This window comes from Cygnus olor, chromosome 7 (assembly GCF_009769625.2).
Source record: "Cygnus olor isolate bCygOlo1 chromosome 7, bCygOlo1.pri.v2, whole genome shotgun sequence".
NCBI classification, from domain to species: domain Eukaryota; kingdom Metazoa; phylum Chordata; class Aves; order Anseriformes; family Anatidae; genus Cygnus; species Cygnus olor.
Genome location: NC_049175.1, coordinates 6,481,974 through 6,502,576, shown reverse-complemented (window position 1 = coordinate 6,502,576; position 20,603 = coordinate 6,481,974). Strand labels below are relative to the sequence as shown.

Genomic DNA, 20,603 nt, shown 5'->3' with positions numbered 1-20,603 from the left:
AAAAACACTTTTGCCAATGAGGGTGAAAAATAAATAGCAAAGAGAATGTGAAACACACTTGGACAGACAATTCCCTGTTTTGTATAATTTTAGACCAGTATAATATTTTGTATAATTTTATACCAGTCCTTCCTCTACAAACTATACCATCGGTATTGTGCAATACACAAAGGGTGACAACCACAGAAAATGGACAGTGTTGTAAGCAATGGCACATGCAAGACCAATTTGGTCTTCTAAAGGTCAAAGGAACTCAAATGCAAGCTCACAATGGAGAGAAATTTCACTAGCCTACCTGACTGATGTCCCTTCTCTCCATGACAGTATTAGGCTATGTACAGAGCAAAGCTCATAATTAGTCCCTTAGAGACAGATGGTACCTTCTCAAAGTTTAGAACACGTTCAGATCCCTATCTTTCAAAAAACCGCATATTCCAGATCTCGTCAAAGAAACCCACTGGGAAATACTAAGCACAACACTAATTAAAACAAAAGAAAACAAGACGCTGTCCTAGAAATAACTGTCCAAATTTTTTCTCCATTTTTACCCAGTCAAAAAGGGATTTTCTAAATTCAAATAAATCCCAGAGTAATTAAATTCAAGTCATTAATTAGCTTTTGAATCTATCACTACCACCTAATAATCACTTAGTAGAGCAATAAAATTCACATCTAGTACTAGTACCTCTCGGCCTGAAAAATCCAGATAATTAAAGATAGAGTGAACACTTTATTTAAATGAGCAACTACAGAAAAAAATTGACATCACCAACAGGCCTAAGCCTTGAAAAACGGAATCCTTGAGGAGCAAAGTCAACCAAATACTGAGTGACCTATTAGGGAGCAAAGCTCTGATGTTTTCAAACATCCAGCTTCACTGTTCTTGCCATCTTCATTCCCACATGGATGCTAGAATAGCTCACATATTTTTATTGCTTATAATCATTTCTATTATGTATATATGCCTTGTTTTTAACATATCCATCTTTCAGATTATTTCATTCTTCTGCCAGAAAGCAACTCTGCAGTTGCATTTCACAAAGTCCTTTAGCTGCAGTTCACTGCAAAGTTTTCTGGACAGGTACTGTAAGTCATGACATCAAAACCAGAGATAGGTTTCAGTCCAGATCCAGCCATAGCAAGCTATGTGTTTGGGATTTTTCCCTGATTGCCTTGTTCATTTTTCTCATTCTGAATTAATTACATTCAGTGAAATCTCTCAGCTTCAGCACTAAGGTTTTCCTCCAAGAAAAACAAAGTTGCAGAATAATTACTTAATTTTTTCTTTTGGGATACATTGAAAGCTAAACCATTCCTTTTCGCTTGAGAGGCAACAGAAATAAGTAATTCCTTTTCATGTTTTCCTAATGCATGTTATGAAGTTTTTTTTTTTTTTTTGATTGCCTTTGTTTTTAAAATGTAAACAGCCAGTAGCCCAACCACCTTTGAGGCTAGAACTCAGCAGAAGGCAGATACGCCGATCGGTTCTGAAAAACAAAGCTAAAAACTATCAACACGTGTCTTGCTGGTTCCAAGCAATTCTTTAAAGCAATCACAGATTAAATGGAACAGACTACCAAAAGCCAGGAAAAATTATTAAGATTGTTTTATATAGGTGCTATCAAATAAAACAGATTAACTAGTACAGAACTGCTGACCTCAAACTGTGAAGCTGTAAAGGCCTTAGGACTACTGAATTGCAAATATAGTTACAAGGGATTGAAAAAATGAGACTACACAAACTTTAGGATTACTAAAACTCTATGAAATCAATTTTTAGAACAGATATTGCTCTACTGACAATCATTTGTTTTAGGATACTTTGCTATTTCTTGTAATGAGATCAAGAAACTCTGCCAGCACGTCTGCTAAGTACCAATAAGGAGCAAATCATTGGTACATTCAGCAGTAGGATTCATTTTGAAGTATGAGCAAGAAGGAGCTAAATATCTACCAGAGATTCTGAATTGGCTCTGGTCAAAGTTGTTACAGGTTTTAGTCTGTTTCCATTCTCTTACACTTTTGTTAGCCTCAAAATGAATACAGCTTGCTAACCCACTGGACTGTCCCTGAACACTGAGCTGAGTAAGGCACTATATACAAGCTCTCTCGCTCCTTGCTGTCTTTATGTACTAGCTCTATCCAGTAGATGTTCCCTACAAAGCCACTGAAGAAAATGCCAATGATTAAAAATAAAACACTACAACACTTAATCATTCCTGTTTACTATCTCCTCACCCAGTGATAAGGCAGCACTCCCACTGTACTGCGTACAGTACCTTTTGCTGACAATGCTAAATGGAAGACATATTACAAGAACAAATACAGGTTTTATTAGAAAGAAAAACCAATGGCAGTATACTACAGGTTTTTACTAACTTCTAAAATAAGCTTGATGGCAATGCTATGGTGACCTTAATTACATGGGGATATCTGTAGGCTTAGCTTCTCCCCATCATACTTATCAGCACGTTTTATTTTCAGCGTGCTTTTGCAGTACCATCAATTATTGTCTTCTAACAGTACTTAAGAGATTTTATTAAAAACAGACCAAAATTTGTGAGAACACAAATATTAATTTTGCCAATAATGCGCTCTCTCAACAGAAGCACATGCTCTAAGCCTCTTTCTCCATGATGCAGCTGGTGATTCCATATATCTTCCTTACAAGCTGCTGAAGGACAGCTGGAATTCACGTCCTCAATCCATTATCCTACTGCCTGAAGCCAACCCAAAGGAATCCCTTCCTCCAGTGATACTGCACTACAGATCCCCAGGGTAGCCTGTGCAGACAAGTATAAGTTTACCAAATATTGTTAGACAGCCAAAGAATTGCACAGGGATTGTGGGCACAACTGCTATGCTCAACTATCTTGGCTTCACGGTTGACCACATCCATGGGAACCAAACTATTTCCAAGCAAACTCCAGAATTACCATTTAGCAAGAACCATGTTAACAGTAAAATGAGTAAAAAATAAAAAATAAATATATATATAGCTGCAAAATCTTAAAACAAACAAACACCCCTATATTAAAAAGTTTGAAAATACTACAGATGGCAAAAGGGAAGGAATATCACAATTAGGTTACTTATCCAGGGTAAAGATGAGTACCCAGAGAGCTCTCCATATCTGTACCCAGCTGACCTGACCACCTAGTTCGGAGCTCAGTGCACTTTTTATTTGCCAGCACCATCTGAAAGTCAAAACATCACAGAGGAAGGACACTAGCTTTGCCACATACCCTTTTCTCTAGGACAGCATTGTGTTAGGACAGACATCTTTGTGTGGCTGTGCCCAACTCTGTCTTTGAGGGTATTAACAAAATAAAACAGTTTTGCTCAGTTTTCTTAATTTTTCTAAACAGTACAGAACTGACAGATATGTGAACCTCACAAAAGACAATAGACTACTCGTACAAGCTTAATATGGATGTTTGATTTTTTTGGGGGGGAGTAATATTTTGACATACAGAAGTTGCAGGCAATAAGGAATTAGGGTACTCTTAAATTTTGAAAAAAAAAATAGCAATGCTGGAATTCGTTCTCTGCATTCATGACAGATCTTGTAGCAAAACCTTTTAGCTGTTCTTACTTAAATTTCAACAGATCTAATGCATTTACAAGCATGCCAATTCTGAAGCTAAGATCCAGAGACTGACTTTGATTTGGGTTCTGATGCCTTTCATTCTGAAAGTGCCAGGTACTACTGCTGCATACCAATCAGAAAAGTGGTTGCACATCATCCTGTAGCAACTTCTAGGATATGTAATCTACAATGTAAGACTTATGAAAAGAAGTATTGTTCCTACATTTACTGAAATTGAGTATACTTTACGATAAAGGGCTGACAAGACCTTGATAAGCTTTTGTCTTCCCACATGTTCTACATTACTTTATAGCTTTTATGGACTGTTTCAAGTCATTTTTGATCTTTTCACCCCAGGAAGAGGTGCTTCTGTTTAGAGTTTTCCATAAAATATCCACTTATCACTTTACCTTTTTCATCCTTAATGCAGTCTTCTGAAGTTTAGTTAGACCCAATAATTTCTGTTTAACTGTGTATCTAATTAGAGTATAAAATACTCTAAAATATAAAATAAACCGTAGAAGTTATTTTGTGACAAATGTGACAAAATGTCTATTCAAGTAGCAAAAGCCAAGTATGTCCTAATCACAATGGATAGCTATTGATAATGGATAGCTAGGTGCTATTCTAACTAACATCTCCCTCTCTAAAAAATATTAAATAGCCAGTATGTTGCTGAAGTCAATGCTACTTCCAGAGAATTAATGAAAGCATAGTATAATTCAATAGACACTGATTGATGGCCCTTACAGGTTCCAACAATGTATTTTTTAGCAAAACCAGTGAACCTTATTTTCCCAAACACAAGTCCCAAATTCTTAAAATAGAATAATATATCAGAATAGTTCTACGGGTATATTACCAATGGCGTTCTAATGTATTGCCTCTGTAGATGTCTTCTGAGACCATCTGTGTAAAAGTACTTTTGCATTGCAGAGGCCAAAGACTAAATTAACATGCTATGCCTTTTTCAGGTGCTAGCAAGGAGGCTTTGGGAAGCTCTCACTAGTGGATAAAGAGCATTGGCAGCGTGGCTTTTTTGTTCCTACCGAGCAGTGAGCAAACACAGCTGGGAAAACAGTGCAGTACGTGTTAACTGTGAAGTTAGCAAAAATTCACTGAGGCTTCATCATATATAGTCTGATGGTTAGTTTCAAAACTCTTTCCACTAACAGTATCTTCTCTTGAAGCACCTACATATTTGCTCTCTATTAATAGTGACACACAGGGTTTCAGGAAATGAGTAACAGGTGGACTCCTGGTTCCCAGTACACTGAGTAATCGAGTACAGACTTGATTAAAACTCTATTCACTAAATGTCCCGTCTTGGTGACTGAATTCTTGATATGAATACTGATATTAAGAAGCTCTTAGGACACAAACATGATCTCACTTTTTAGCATCATCTTGTCCTGAAATGGCTTATGAGAAGCAACACAAGAGTGAGTTTATACCAGCAACTCTTTCAGAGCACCAGAGCCAATGGTGCAATAATTGACAATATCCTACAAAAGGATAGCTAGAGGTTAACGGATGCCTTTCATTCATAAAAATCTATGAAATAATGGAAGATTTTGCTTTAAATGCTCACATTAACAGAAGGCAGCAAGATTTCTCTTAAAATATAATGTTGTTTACAGCTTTTGTTAGTCTTCCAATAGTCTTTTTGAGCATTTTCTTTGAATTATGTTGGTGAATTTGTACTGAAGCGCAAAAATTAAAACTGTGTCACTTTGTTGTCTAGAACAGACTGATGACCCAGAAAGATACTCTGCATTCATTTTAGGAACTGCTTTCCTTCATGTTTCTTCTCAGCTTTATTTCTCATGCACTATCAAATTTTCCACTATCAACTACATTTAATGTTACATCAAACAGAAAGAAGCTCTACTTTGATGTGTTCTCATGACAAGTAGCAGGTCAGAAGAATTGATCGCGAATAACCTAGCAGAACTTGTCTAGACTGCAATGTTTTCTGCATCCTAAAAGTTTTATTTTCTGGTAAACACAGGTACTCTGGAGCAAGAATGATTCCAACACAAGAGAAACAGGGTTCACAAATAACATCCTTAGCTGACAATCATTCCTTACTAGACAACTTTCCTCTATCCTCACCTTCAAAAATAACAGCAACATAATTAGCAGACACTTCTCCAAAGTTAAAACATCCCCAACACACGGAAAAAAAAGAAAAACACACATAAAGAAGCCCAAGAAAAAAAGAACAGTTTTCACTACAGTATTTTTTTTTTTCCTATATTCACATGCTACTTTAGAAAATCCATGACAGGCATGCTCCTATAATATCATTTCTTGAACATTTGATTCAAAATACAGGCAATGGTATCTATTCAGTGAGTGTGAGGTTGGTTTTTTAGGATTATACTAACAATCCTTTATTTTCTACGCAGGTATTTCTACTACACATTCTGCGCATCAGTTGCTTTGTTTTACATTTTTAATATAACACCCAGGTTGTGTGATGTGAAATTCTTCTTACAAAACTGTTTCATTTTTAATATCTGCTTTCAAGTCCCTTAAACTGCTGAGCAAGTTGAGGTAAAAGAAATATTTGAGACTCATTTTTCCTGAATTATGATATATTGATACTGTAGTGGAAAGCTCTGAGGAACAAGGAGATCTATCTCCCAAAAGCATTAGGAGCTCTTGGATTGTTCTTCAATTGTGTAGCACTTGAAAGTACTTCTCCTAAACATTAGTCTGGAAAACACATGAATCTATTGGTGTCACCTATTAAGCCTATCTAGAACATCCAGAGATTCTGAAACTTTCATCTGTGTGCAACTCCACAGAACAAATGTATCACAATGAATACATACACCTCTTTAGATCTCTTTAGCACCCAGACCCTTCATCGGGTAAAAATGTTCCAATCATAAGCCACCCTGCCTGGAGTATCATGTGCATGTTCCAGCACAGAGTGAGTAAACTTGTGGCTAATCCCACCTGCATCATCATCTGCTTGACAGGATGCCATGCAGGCAGTGACAATTCATCTTCAAGATGAAGATGACAACCTAGGACAAGAAAGGTTAAAAGGGCATGGGAATTAGCCCTTTTCAGTGAGAATGGGAAAGGACTATTTTATTTCTTTTAGAAACAAACAAACAAACAAAAAACAACTATGCAAACAGAACTTAACTAATTGGAAGAATCTGTCCAGGTATGATAATGAGTATGAATAGAATAGGAATAAAATAGTGAGTGAGATGGAGTAAAAAGTATTTTTCAGGCCAGATATGGGAGGCGGCTTAATACTACTGAAATGGTAGAGGTGAGAGTGACAGAAAAGCAGGTGAGACCAGCAAGAGGGATAACAGAGTGGCATATCTACTAGAAAAAGGAGGGAAAGACTATGGAGGAGTAAGAACACTGTGCTTTGCAGAGAGGAAAAGAGCAGGAGTCGAGACCCTTTATTTCTTAGAAATGTTACGGAGAGGAATCTCTGAATTTTGGCAAATCTTAGTCATATAGGACTGGAGGAACCGCAAAAGAATAGTGGCTTCTGTAAGATCAAAGATTAGTCAGCTGTTACAAAGCAGCAGGGAGCAGGATTTTAGATGAGCTGTTATTTCATTAAAAACATCAGGAAAGACCCATCCCACATGACTCCTTTGATTTACATAAGCTAAAGAGCTAAGACTGTTTTTTAACCAGTTTACAGCAGCTCTTGGCAAGAAGGCTTACACAACAGTAACTTTCTGAAGGACAACCTAGAGAAAATGCAGGTGACTCCTAGTGACTAATAGCTCCCCGTGTCAGCTTTGGGGGCTCCGCTCCAGCAGCACACCTACAGCCACCTTCCTATCTGAAAGTGTGCGGTGCCAGTATGTTTGACAATTTGTAGCTTACAACAACTACAACTCACAAATAGCAGGTCCATGCCAGATGCCAACATTGTTCTGCCACATTTATGTGGTACAATAATGTAGTACTAGGTATAACTACCTAGAATGCAAACAAAATATTTAAGAGTATGTAATTTTACTAGCTTCCTTCAGCAAGAACATAATTAAAATGTCCCTTTGAGGGAGCCCTGGAACTTCAGGAATTTGATGCTTAGTTAAACTTACCTTTAAAGCAATAATACTTTTGTATTATATGCCTGACTTTCAGTAAAGTTTTGCAAAATTGTGAGATCTGCATTTGCTTTAGAGTCCAACAAGACACACATGTCCTGAAGGACCAGTGTATCGGAGACAGGAGGCCATCCTGGCAGATGGCACTGAACAGGAGCAGAACTACACAGTACAGATCAGCACGTCCTCTCAGGCTGCTGGCGTTTAAGTGAATTACAGAAAGTTTTTATCAGTACATTTTTGGCTTTGGGCAGTTTGCCATTAGAAATAGAACTAGTGAATCAATAAAATTTATGTCTTACAATCTGCACGATATTAATGATAAGTACATCCCCTCTCATTTTCGGAGCTCCTTTATAATTTAACACAGCCGCAGGTGTCGACTTTGGAGATGACTGACACAGCTGAAGAGGAATTTGAATTGTTCCCGTGTTCTACATAAGCGAAATGGCTTGAACACCTCTCTTGTTGTCTAGAAAATGAATACAAAATTAAGTTAAAACTTTCACAGTGCTCTCACTGAGCTATTTTCAAGGAGTAATTCTTTTCAGGTCAAAATGGTCTGAAACTAGGTCTTGGTCCTGTTCCCACTTTCTCCACAATTTATTTTAGTTACGAATGCTCTTCAGCATTTTTTTTCCCCAAGTAACATGGAAAGAGAAACAGAAAGATTTCAAAGGTGTCTTATCCATGAGAAAACATACCAAATTTCTTTTGAGGCATGCTGACTTCACAGTCCATATCTAATTATTTATGTATTCCATAATCACATCTCCATGGAAAAGAACGTGTCACTTCCAACTCAGCTTTCATTCAGAAAGGTCTTTAGCAGCTGAAGGCCGTTTTCCCCATGTTCCTTTTAGTTTCTTCCACAATTCAACGTAAGAGGGCACAGAAAGGAAGAGACATTCTACTACAGTATTATTATTTGTCCTCCATTGGCTGTAACCTTGTCCCCCAACCAATGTGTTTCCCCATCACTGCACTGCATCATTACAGTCATACTGTTTGGTTAGATTAGTAGGTCATTAGGCACCAATCCTTTGCAAAAGACTTTCAAGAGAAAGACTTCATCTCTTGGTCGGGACCTCTACAGGCTACTGTAAGAAAATTTATATTGCATTTGTATACAATCTGCAAACATGCTGTTTGTATTTCCTAAACGCAATGTTGAATCAAAAGACTAAATATTAACTTTTTTTTTGAAGCTTGCACGTAGTAAAGAATAAGAGGCCACAGAACTGCAGAAAGGCAACACGAAGGAAGAATAAAAGAGCAGAGACCCATGTCAACAATGGCAGTATGAAATTGGTCTTCAGACAGTAAACTTCTGAGTCAAATTCTCTTTCAAAGATTTGTAACCAAGTATTGTAAATACTTGATGCAGCCAATGAAAATACTCAGAAATGGCAAGGCTGGCTAGTCCCTTTTTGTCTTGCTGTGTCCTTCTCTGCAATCTGTTATGAAACTAGATCCCTAGAAAATAAGATTGAAAGCCAAAGGAAGAAGTGTTCCCAGGCAGTTACATTTGTGTTTTAAAGCCTGCTTTAGACCTGGTAAAGCTTAGCAAAACAGAGCAAGAAGTTAACAACTATCATTGTCAGATTTTTCTGCATCTGCCTTCCACAGATACAATTATTTAACCAGGAACTGTCACTCCCAAAGTGAGCATTAGAAAAGGGAAAATACAGACCTTTATCAATGTTGTACTGTACTGAATTATGTAAACAAGGCATTTTTGAATCATCGTCCTTTGATATACACCTATATTTCAAACGTTATCACAGTCTGACATAATAAGACAGGGAAGATAAAGCCTATGTGGGATCTCAGTAAGACCAAGGTTTTCTTTAGAGTCTTTCTCATCAGGTACCGTTTCTAGGTCCAGCTTGTACCTGCAGCCTACTCCATAAGCCAGTTATATCTTTAATGTTGGAAGCTAGAAAAAAATAAACAAACTGAATGAATACTAGGGCTAAATACTAACTAGAGATAATACTAAACTGCCATACAGAAATAGAGCACAAAGTCCTCAAAATACTGGACAAAATTTTGATATCTGATATCCAAACCCCAGACTTCTTAGCTTGCTATCTAAGCTAATATGCAGCGGTCTACTGTCAGTGGTCAAAGAATACATTGGTAGGAAACTAAATATTGCAAAAAATGCTGAATGAAAAATGTATAAAATTAAACCGAGTTTAAATTATTCCATTAAAAAAGAATTTTGCAAATGATCACAGAAAAGTGACTTGTATGATAATGTTTCAGATGGAAATCAGCCAAAATAGCTTGGCTATATGAATAAATTTAATGTAAATGTTATCCTAAAGAACATTTTTGCAAATATTGTGCTCAATATTAGACCTTTATAATGAGCTACCTGATGAAAGAACAGAACTGCTGTTTGAAGGAAAGCTGTCATTTATCAAGTGATAAAATATAATAACTTGCATGTTAAATGAGATCTTTTAGTAAGCTGTTTCAAAATAATTGCCTAACACAAACCTACCAAAAGAATCTAATCACTTTGTTAGGTTAGTGTGATCACTTACAAGATCATTCAAGAATCAGTGCAATAAATGAATATTTAACAATATTCATTACTCCACTGAGCTCATGAGAATATTTCAGCTCTGGGCGTTATAGCCTCACAGTTTTACCATGAGAACAGTGACGGATCAGTGATGAATTAGAGCTACCCTGAAGCATGGGACATGATTCCACAACCCCTTTTTACAGCAGCAAGACACATCACACATTCAGCTCTTCTGAGATTGCCATTTAATAGTTGCCTTCTATTTGCAGATTCCTCTATAGAGTGTAAGGTGGTAATAAAAAATTACTCACTTGTTTTTCAGTATCCTGACACCCACCAGTGTTATAAGGTGTCTTCGGATGTGAACAACAAGGCCTAATGCATCAGCCTCCCCCAAATCCTCCATCTCATGGGGTTTGGATTTGATTACATTCCCAAAAACCAGAGATGGAATTACCTAATTCTTCATTAGCTGTTGTGACAGTAGGCACATACTAGGTAAGACACGCAGACGCTGTATTTACAGGCTATCATTATTTCTTAATTGCAGCACTATTCAGGTTGAAGGAGCTGTTAATTCATGGTCTCGCAGATGTAACTGCACTGTAGTACATTACTAAATCACCCAATCCACAGCAGATAATTTTAACTGTTTCTTACTACGAATGAACGTCAAGTCCCAGAGCAATGGTGATACCAGACACGTTTTTTTGTGAGCTTCCAGCTTGCCTTTAAGAGCACACTGATTAGATCTCTTCTGAGCACATAAGTCATGTTGCCAAAACACTAGCAATTCACCTACACAGAGCTCCAAAGTGTACTCATCCCTGGCTTTCAAATGCTGTGGAAAATTCTTCCAGGTTAGAAACGCTGCTTGATAACAAATATGAAGGAAAGGACTAAGGTCAGGAAATCTCTCATTGGCCTATTTCATTCCCTTGTGGGAGGAACTGTACTTAGACAACCTTAAAAATCAGTACATAAATCCTGAATTAGTCAGGGATAACACTGCAAACACTCTCATCAGGAACAGCACTCTTTACACAACCATTGCAAGACAAAAGCTTCATTCAGAGAAAAATATCTGCCAAAGGAAAAGAATCTGTTAGAGTTGAGAAATATCAATGCTTGAGGCCTTTATTATCTCTAAATTTTCTGTTCAATCCCCAGGCTTCAGTAATTGATCTGGGAAGGAATTACAAAATAGCTAACTGCTAAATATTCCTGATATGAAAAACATGACAGAAAAAAGTGTATTGCTATAATTAATCAAGATGTGAAAATAATAAAAAAGTTTCATGGAAGTCACGTGTAACCCACGACCACTTCCTAACTGTGATAGAAAAGTTATTTAAAAGTATTTTAAAACTCAGTGTTCTGTTACTCATCAAAACAGTTTAGCTGACAACCATGACAGACCTCATAGATATTATATAAATGCACTTACATTCACATAATTTCACTATGCTTTATTCTTTCCCTTGTATGAATCCAACAGTTTCATGCTAAAAGTAGACAAGCAACAAAAGAATTTGTACTCCCTTACAATCACTGCAATGGACACATGATACTGCATTTCAGAGCCTGAACAAAACATCCAGTATTGTAAGAGAAAAGCTCGGTGCTACATTTGCAGGAAAACATTCAATGGCATAGTATTGAGGGAACGTTTACAGCAGATCATAGTTTATAAAATGAATACTACTTGGAATTGCTGCTGTACCACATGGTCTTTATTGATTGATGAAATTTGGACTACTCTGGTAGAAGCTTCTTTGAACAAAGAAGCCTCAATTACATGAAACTGCATGTAAGAGACTTCTTACCAAAAGCGTGGCCAAAACATTACTGCTAGCAGAGCAAAAAAGTAACTATGAATTCAGACCATGAATAAGAAAAAAGCTCACAAAAGTACTTAAGAGCAGGTATAAAATGTTTTAGACTTAAAACAATTGATGCAAGCTAGAACAAGATCCAGAGCCTCTCATTCTAAAGGAATCCTTGCGTCCTATGTAGCAGCCTAGGTTGGACCACAAAGGCAAGCAACAAAATCAGACCTTGAGTATTCATAAACGGAAGAAATACAGGTGATATGAAAAATGGCAAACAGATCACTGATTTTCTTTAGAGATATGAAAGAACACAAATCACTGTCTTGTTTCAAGAAACAAATGTAGTTTAAGTTATTTGTGGTAGGTAAGAGTGGATGAAGAGAAAATCTTGCCCTGACATGTTAAAAACTATTTCAGCAAAACAGGGAACTACGGATCAATAAGTCCTCCAACCTCAATATCAATAAGTATGATGGAAACAAGCCGCATTTATGGGAAGTTAAGTGAAGTCATGTCTCTCTGGGCTAGATCTAAAAATGTCTTGTCTGAAATTTAGGCATCCCTCCCGAATCAGGCAGTCTCTACCCTGAACTCCCTCAGATCAAATATCTCCTTACTTTAAAGGCCCCCACACCTGTAGAGATGCCCAGACCTGCTGGCAGGACTGAGCAGCATGATAGCTAAGCTCTGTTAAGATCCATAAACTAAGAGTTCATATGTTTAAGGACCAAGGACTCTTTTGAATCACTGTTATCTGAGCATATCTACACATGCCAAAAGGACTAGGTTAGACACCGAATTCAGCTACCACATTTGCAGGAAAACTGGACAAACAAAATTTGCTCCTCTGGCTGAGAAAATTTTAATCCACATCTCCTCTTCCAAGACAAACCCCTAAATTAATCACACAGTGCACCAGGAAGCCAACAATGCTAAGAAAGTTTAAAGTCAATTAAAACATGAGCTGAGCAAACTGAAGTCAGACAACAAATGTACTTCACTGAAGTTCAGTTTAGCAATGCAGAGTTTTAAAACAGAACTTCACTAAAGTAAAAGAGGATTGAGGTAATTTAATAGCAAGGTACCACAGAGCTATCAACACGTCATTTACAATAAATGCAAAAACTGCATTGATCACTGAATACTACAGGAGCTGGCTGTGATATTCAGTGTAGTCTTCACCAAGTGTCATGTCAAAGACGGTACTAAAAATGTGGCACCAGGACAAAAATGCTTCAGCAAATGAGATTTTCTACGTTGATGGCTTAGAGGATGGTCTGTCTTAAATTTCTGGAAGAGTTTCAGACTGCAACCCAGCACAACAGGTTGCAGTTTCCTGAGGAGGAAATTTTTAGCAAATGAAAACTCAGTGCAAAGCTTTGAGGAAGGCAGATGTTCGAGCCTACTTTTCGACACGCACACTTTTTTTTTTATGCCCAGATTGAGCAATTCTGCTACTCTAGTTTTGAGACTGTGAGTTCACAGAACTTCTCCAATTCCACAGAAATTTAGTCTTACAGCATCATCTTTCATAAATCACAACATTCATTGCCAGGCTGGGTACTAACTCTGAATATGAATATGATCGTCAGTCGGAGCATTTCCTATCCTAAAACAGGGACCTGTTCACACATATTCACAGTTACCAAAGTATTTATCTTTAAATAAATTCCATTAATTTAACATGTTAAACATTTGTGACATGTTTGTGACAAAAGACAACAATACAGAATTCAGCACCATTTACCTCTGTGGTCACAGAATACAACTCACGATGCTGCCTGACACCACTGTGCAGAGATGTGTATGATCCTTACTTCATTTCTGTTTATGTCAAACTCTGCCTGTCTGGCTCTATTTACAGGTATAACTCCCTCAGAGTTGACGCTAAAATTTACTCAGCTTACCATTAGGTTATAGTGATGAAAGGGATACCATTAAAAAACAATATAAAACAACTCACACGAAACAACAAACCCAGCAATTCCTACAGCTGCTTCTTCACCATACTATTTCAGGTTTATGACTGCAGCATTTATGCCACCCAAAATGGAGGATCACATACTACATCTTTTTGTCTCCCCATAGTTCCTTTAATTAGAACTCATTACATTAATAATACTTAGCTGGTAATAATGTTCATCACCTATAGGCCATTATTTTCAAAGCAGTACATACATAGCACATTAAGCAATTAATTTTCAGTACAACTTTATGGGACAAAAAATTTGATCTTCCTTTTAAAGACAAGAGGAGGTGCAGCAGGGAAGGTGAACAATACTCCCATGAAACATCATTGTTGGAAGTAAGATTAGAGCTCAGCCAGCCGTGAATACAAGAGTATACTCCTGCTTTCATCTTCTGCCAATACAACGAGGTAAGATTTAATATGTGACTATGCTAAAAGTGTTATAATTTGTAAGATAAATAAAACAGAAAATAAAAAGATCGATTGGCTCCCCATTTTACACTTTCACATCATGATGCAAATCTTAGGCTACGTTTGGGCCTTTTACACAGCAGAAATAAACAACCACCAAAGTTTCCCAAGTATTCATCACAATACTCACTCCCAAAGTGACAACTTCCATGGAAGCTGCCACGCAGCTTACAGCTGTGCTCCTTAGTCATTCTAGTATTAGACACCTAATTTCTAAGAATATAATGATTTGTAAGCCACCTGAAAAAAATACCAGAATATCTTCACTGCTATAAATACTAACCTTGCTCTGGGAGTCTGCATGAGCTGCAGGCTTGCGTGCTGCTCTTTTGGCTGGTCTAACAGAGAGGAGCATTGATCCGAGTGAGGCTGCGGGGGGCCAGTTGCCAGCCATAGCAGATCCCTTCCAGGAGCAAGGCTTTGCTTGACGCTGTTCCAGGCTCTGCTCTGTATTACCAGATGCTCTTCCAGCAGCACCAGAGTGAACAAAGTTTGATTCCATAAGAGTCAAATATTTGACAGATGCTTCGATATTTCTTTACTAGAATTGATGGCCAGTTTTAATCTCATCTTTTGCCTCTATTTACAGGAGGCAAGCAGCTGGTGTTCAGTATATTTTTAGTGTCTGAACCATGAAAAAATAACCGACTTGCTGCAGTTTCCTGGTTCAGGGTTGCCATTTTCCCACCTGCTTCTTTTACAGATGGAGCTCCATGGTCAGGACAACCAAGACAAGGGTTTACAGTCTAGAGACTTTTTTTTTTTTTTTTTCTGATCACAATTTGTTATAAACCACACTTACTTTAAGGCTGAAGTCTACTGCCTGCACATCTCAAATCACCAAAAAGGAGCCCAAAATCCTGGTGAGTGTATAGGTAAACAGAATTTTTAAAATACATGTATGCCACACATTAAAGACTCTTGCTATGTAGAAGATAACAGATCTTGCTAAGAAAGCCAGCACAGTGCACCATAGGAAATAAAAGTCTGACTAAAGAGTTCAGGGATTGCTTTCAGATATTAGCTATTTACCATAAGAAAACACCCTGTGAAAGTATGGGGCTAAGCAAAGATAATGGTCATTCCTGCTGAGCTGCATTACCCTTAAGTTGTTGAGCAAAAGGAGGAAAGCTAAAAGGACAGGTTAGTAGACAGGAGTGAGGATGTACAGAACAATTCCAGGCATGAGGTGGAAGCATGAGGGTGGAAGCTAAATACTGTCGGCTTTCCACAGCTTGCTAAGTATACCGTTCAAGCCTGCTCAGCTTACTCTGTGAGCACACGAAAGCTAAATCAATCTAGAGCCTTTGGAGCCTAACTCTCCGGAGACCACTGTGCAGATGGTATATTTATATTTTAAGTGAAAGAAAAGCTCACTTGACACCTGTCATTCCACTCCATACCTGAAATTCTGTTGTGTCCTTCAAAGCAGCAAAAAAGTGTCCCAAATGTCAGCCAGACAACTTGTTTGCACTCAGTAAGAGCACAGCACCTTTGTTTTGATGTCATCTGCCAATTCTGAGTTATTGACTTTGCTGTATGATGGCAGAGACTATTCTCCTCCAGCAAGTTCACTTTATGGCCATGAGCTACATAGAACAATACGAAGTTTTGTAGCAAAAAAACTTCAAATTTTATATTATACACTTGGCTGTGAATTTTGTTCTCACCCTGGGCTTCCACAACTAGTGGAATGTTTGTCAGTATTTTCAAAGAGCTTCGAAGTATTTTGTTCTCATTCTAACAGTAAAACCTGCCCTTCTCTGCCACAGCTATGCTCCATCAACACCTATCCATCCTACTGTCATTCTTCCCCATGTCTTACCAAATGTGTCTGAGCACAACCAAAGAGGTTAGAATTTCTGGAAAGATGCATTAAAAGGATACAGGATTACTCACTAATATGGGAAAAACGGAATATGCAGGATTAAAGTTTTCAGAAAGAAATGAAATGCACTAAATAGACATTTGATGGTGCTATTCTTACTCATCTCCAAACCCCGTTTTTCAGATTCAAATGTATTTTCATGATTATTCAGCAAAAGAGGGTTGCCTATCTCATATTTTGACACAACAGGAAGAAGAAAAAAAAAGGCTTATGAACAGTATTTTCCCATCAACCTTAAAGTATTAAAAAGAGTACTTCTGAGTGGTCCAACAGCAATAGGAAAATTGCAAGAAAAAGGAAGCTGGAAGAACTCACATGCCTGCCAAACATCTGTTAACAATGCTGGGCATTGCTCTAGGTAAGTCCTCTTTAACACAACTGTAGTGTTTGGCTGGATTATTAGAGAAGAAAGCAAACAAACTCTGTATTTTTAGGTCCAGTTACCTCTTATTGTTTCACTTGGCACACTGTTAAAAGACAGACAGCTAAATTAGCACAACATAACCTAAGTCATGTTCTTCATGCATTTAAGCATGCTGCTGGACAGGCTTTTAACTGCCCTTGTCTACACAGACACTTCTAACAGAGCTGTGCAGAGAAGAGACTATAGGACTATCACTGAAAATAGCAAGATCTCTTAAAAGGCTTTGTGGATCTTCAGGCATAAGGGTATGCCAACGTCTTTCGCTTGAGCTCTCTGGCTAAAATAGTTATATCTCTTGCAGCAGAGGCCAAGAACAATTCTTATGCCACTGCAATGAAACTTTTTAATCAGCCAATCTTCCTATTATGTTGACTTGCAGTGGCAACAATTGCTAAAGGGCAACACATTATTTATTTGAATGTACAAAATATTTTACTGTACTTCTTTTACTGTACTGTATAACTCTGTACTTCCTTGACCAAAATGACATTTTGGTAAATTTTCTCTATAAAGTATAAGCATTACACTTAAAAATGAAGTAAAACAAACAGAGAATTTGACTTAAAGAAAATTAACAGGATGGACCAACCGTATCAGGCTATACTGAGCCTCCATCCCATCCTGTAACTAGCCCTGTAACACCAAAAATTCAGTGGGTGTTTGCTTTGATTACTCTGGTTCTTCACAATCTAAACACAACCTGTACAAGTGTCATGTGGATCCACACAACCAAATGCACTCAGAAACCTGGAAGCTATGGAAAACTCTAGAGCCCAGCTTGTTTGCAGATACCACATGGGTAAGAAATAGTAAGCATTGTTTATAAGCAGAATGATTAAATAATGAGTGTAAGAAGCTTTGTCTGACCAACTGTGTAAAGAGGCAGACCTCTTCCACGTGCAACAGGATTGTAATCCATTCTCTCAGATTCCCAAGTAGTCAGGACCATGTGTGGAGAACGTCATTTATACCGCCTTCAAGCATGTTCACAGATAACAGATCACAACATCCTGTTTTTTGTACTGACCTGGAAAGCTTTTCATTATTTAACCAGTTCATTGCACTCCACTTCAATAGCTATAGCACATTCAACTTGATTTGTAAAGGTGGTATTTATACAGAAATTAAATATTAATCAATTTGTGTCAGCTGTAGAGAACATAATATGGAAAGAAAGCAATCACCAATGCTACATCAAATTGATCCTCTGCCCTTGCTTGTTTGCCAGCTGCAGCCCATGAGTACTTCCCTTTAACGTTTTTCAGTGAAGCCACTCTTCACAGTTCTTACTAGGTTCTTTAGGAGAATTATTCATTCAGGAAAGAGAAATGATACCATGTCAGGTCATTCAAAAGAAACAGTAAGCTGATAGCAGTGCATCTGTTACATCACCCCTGAGTACTACAACACTTAGGTCATCACATTTCTTTAAGCAATACTGCAATGACACAAAACACCCTAAAATAGAATAATAGAATCACAGTATAATGAATTAACACATCTGACATTGGGCAATTCCATCACCCTTCTCACATTTACTTTTGCTGTTCTTCTCCAGAGGATTCAAAATGCAAATAAATGTAAAGGAGAAAAAGTAAATTTGATCTCTGAAGAACAAAATCTTTTGTCCATACAATGGAAAAAAGGGAAGCTTTTCATAAACACATAGATGGACACATTTAGATGAGAGTTTTACAGTGAAGGCAGCTTTGTTTTTATGTCAGGTAATCTACATGATAGACACTTTGATAACACAAGAAAGTTACCCCGTTAAAAAGCTCAGAGAAAAATGTTGAAAAATGAAGTTCTGAACAGCTCTAGTCAGCATTTTCAACCAAACAGCGAGCCTCCTCCAAGATTTTAAAGCAGGAGTTTTGTCTGGCCTTGCTGCCGTGTTCTATCATGTATTGCTATTCAGACATCCCACTCCAATTGGGAGTTATCACTTATTTGTGAAACAGATCTTATCCTACATATTGAACTATTTATCTCAGATTTTTGCTTAAAAATACTGGGGAAAAGTTGTGCATATGGGAACTCAGTGAGTAAATCTCTTCTGTGAAGTTCTGTATCTGCTTCAGAAAACGGCACCTCTTCCCACAAAGGTATTTTTCTAGGACCAATTTCTAGGTAGAATTCTCAAAGCCACACGCAAATTAAGGAAGACAACTCTATCAAAACCTTATTATTTGCTAAAGTTAAAATAAAGGGACATAACAACAACAACAAAATCCCAATACTTTGTTCTCCATTTTCTCACCATAGATCTCATCATAGATTCTCCTAGCACCTTTAGGACAGCAGCTCCTTTTCATGCCACTTTTCCTCAGAGCTTTTCATTAAGCTTTCAGCATACATGTGAAGAGGTTGGTGTCAGTATATCAGTAATAGTCCAGGTCTGATACAATCTATACTGGAGACCTATAAAGAGATTTTATACATTGTCTGGAGACTTTAAATATGTAAGTGAAGAAACTGCAAGTTGCAGATTAGCTAGTGCTATTAAAAATGGAGGGATAAGTTTCAGGCTGAAATGTTTAGCAAATTTTATGTTTTTTGTTTTTTTTTTTTTTTTTTTTTTTTTTTTTTATTCAGCTGAAACAAGATCCAGCAAATCCCTGACATCAGGATAATTGGGATGTAGGCAACTTTCATTAGAATGACAATCCAAGAGTCCTTTGTCAAAATACAAAACTTTATTTGCATTTGCTGCTTGCAACAGAATTGAAAACAAACCAGATGTTACTTTCATATTCAAAATCTGAGGACTTTTTTGAAGTAGACCCACATTAAGACAAAAGCTCACAAAATAAAGCCAGAAAAAAAAAAAAAAAGGGAAAAAAAGAAAAATCCCTTCTACCACCTGACAAAACAAAGAAGTCCGTATTTGGAATTTATGCTGGGCAACATTTACAATGAAATTATGCAGTACAGAAGAATCTTGCTGGCTAGAGTGTCTGAAGCTAGTTGTGATTGCAGGCTGAGTTGTACTGAGGAAGCAGAGGATGCAAAGGGGCTGCCCAGGTACTGCAGTCCCTGCTCTCCCATTACTGGCCCTCATCTGTGTCCCACTCCACAGCAGCATCCAGACTCTTCGTCTGACACCACTGCGTGCAATGCCCATGAAACACACCCACCAGCCTCAAGCAAAGAAAAGGCCAAAGGCCATAGTTGCAGCCAAGCTTGAGGAGCAGATCAGTCAGGCTTAGGGGCTTTACCAGCGTGCTTGGCCTTTATGACAGATTAGACAGTGCAGCACAAGCAATAAACCAGCAAAAGACCCAATAAGCAATTCTTTGAGGAGTCCCAGACGAGACATCCGGGAGGAAAAATAAACCCTCAGTATCAAAATGGTTTTAATTCAACTGACTGGCACAGGCAGCAGCAGCACCTCAGACACGAGCAGGGTACAACAAAAGCCTTACAACGCTGCTGAAAGCACCAGCAGCCTGCTGTGCCCACAACTGGGCCCTACTGCCACCAAACACGACAGCTCCTTAAATCCAATCACACCACTCCAACAGGGATCTTCTAGGGAGAGTCCAGAGGAGGGTCACAAGGATGATTAAGGGCCTGGAGCATCTCCCATATGAGGAAAGGCCGAGCGACCTGGGTCTGTTCAGCCTGGAGAAGACTGAGAAGTGATCTGATCAATGGTTATAGATAACTAAAGTACAGGAAGCAAGTGGACGAGGCCAGGCTCTTTTCAGTGGTGTGCAGCGATAGGACAGTGACCAAAAACTGGAACACACGTTTGTGTGGAATTTCCTGTAGGAATTCCTTTACACTGA

General features: G+C 37.9%; 1 long non-coding RNA gene across 5 annotated transcripts in view; it reads right to left on the bottom strand.

The window, feature by feature from the left end:
* Positions 1 to 20,603, bottom strand: part of LOC121073297 — a 300,964-nt gene that overhangs the window by 212,773 nt on the left and 67,588 nt on the right. For 3 of the 5 annotated variants that reach the window (XR_005821600.1, XR_005821599.1, XR_005821602.1), the window contains exons 2-3: positions 9,563 to 9,628; positions 7,992 to 8,161 (exon numbers count right to left, since the gene is read on the bottom strand). The exons of 1 other annotated variant lie outside the window; for it this stretch is intronic. This is a non-coding gene — a long non-coding RNA (uncharacterized LOC121073297). The remainder of the gene's footprint in view (positions 1 to 7,991; positions 8,162 to 9,562; positions 9,629 to 20,603) is intronic. One more of the 5 variants, XR_005821603.1, reaches the window with a different exon arrangement.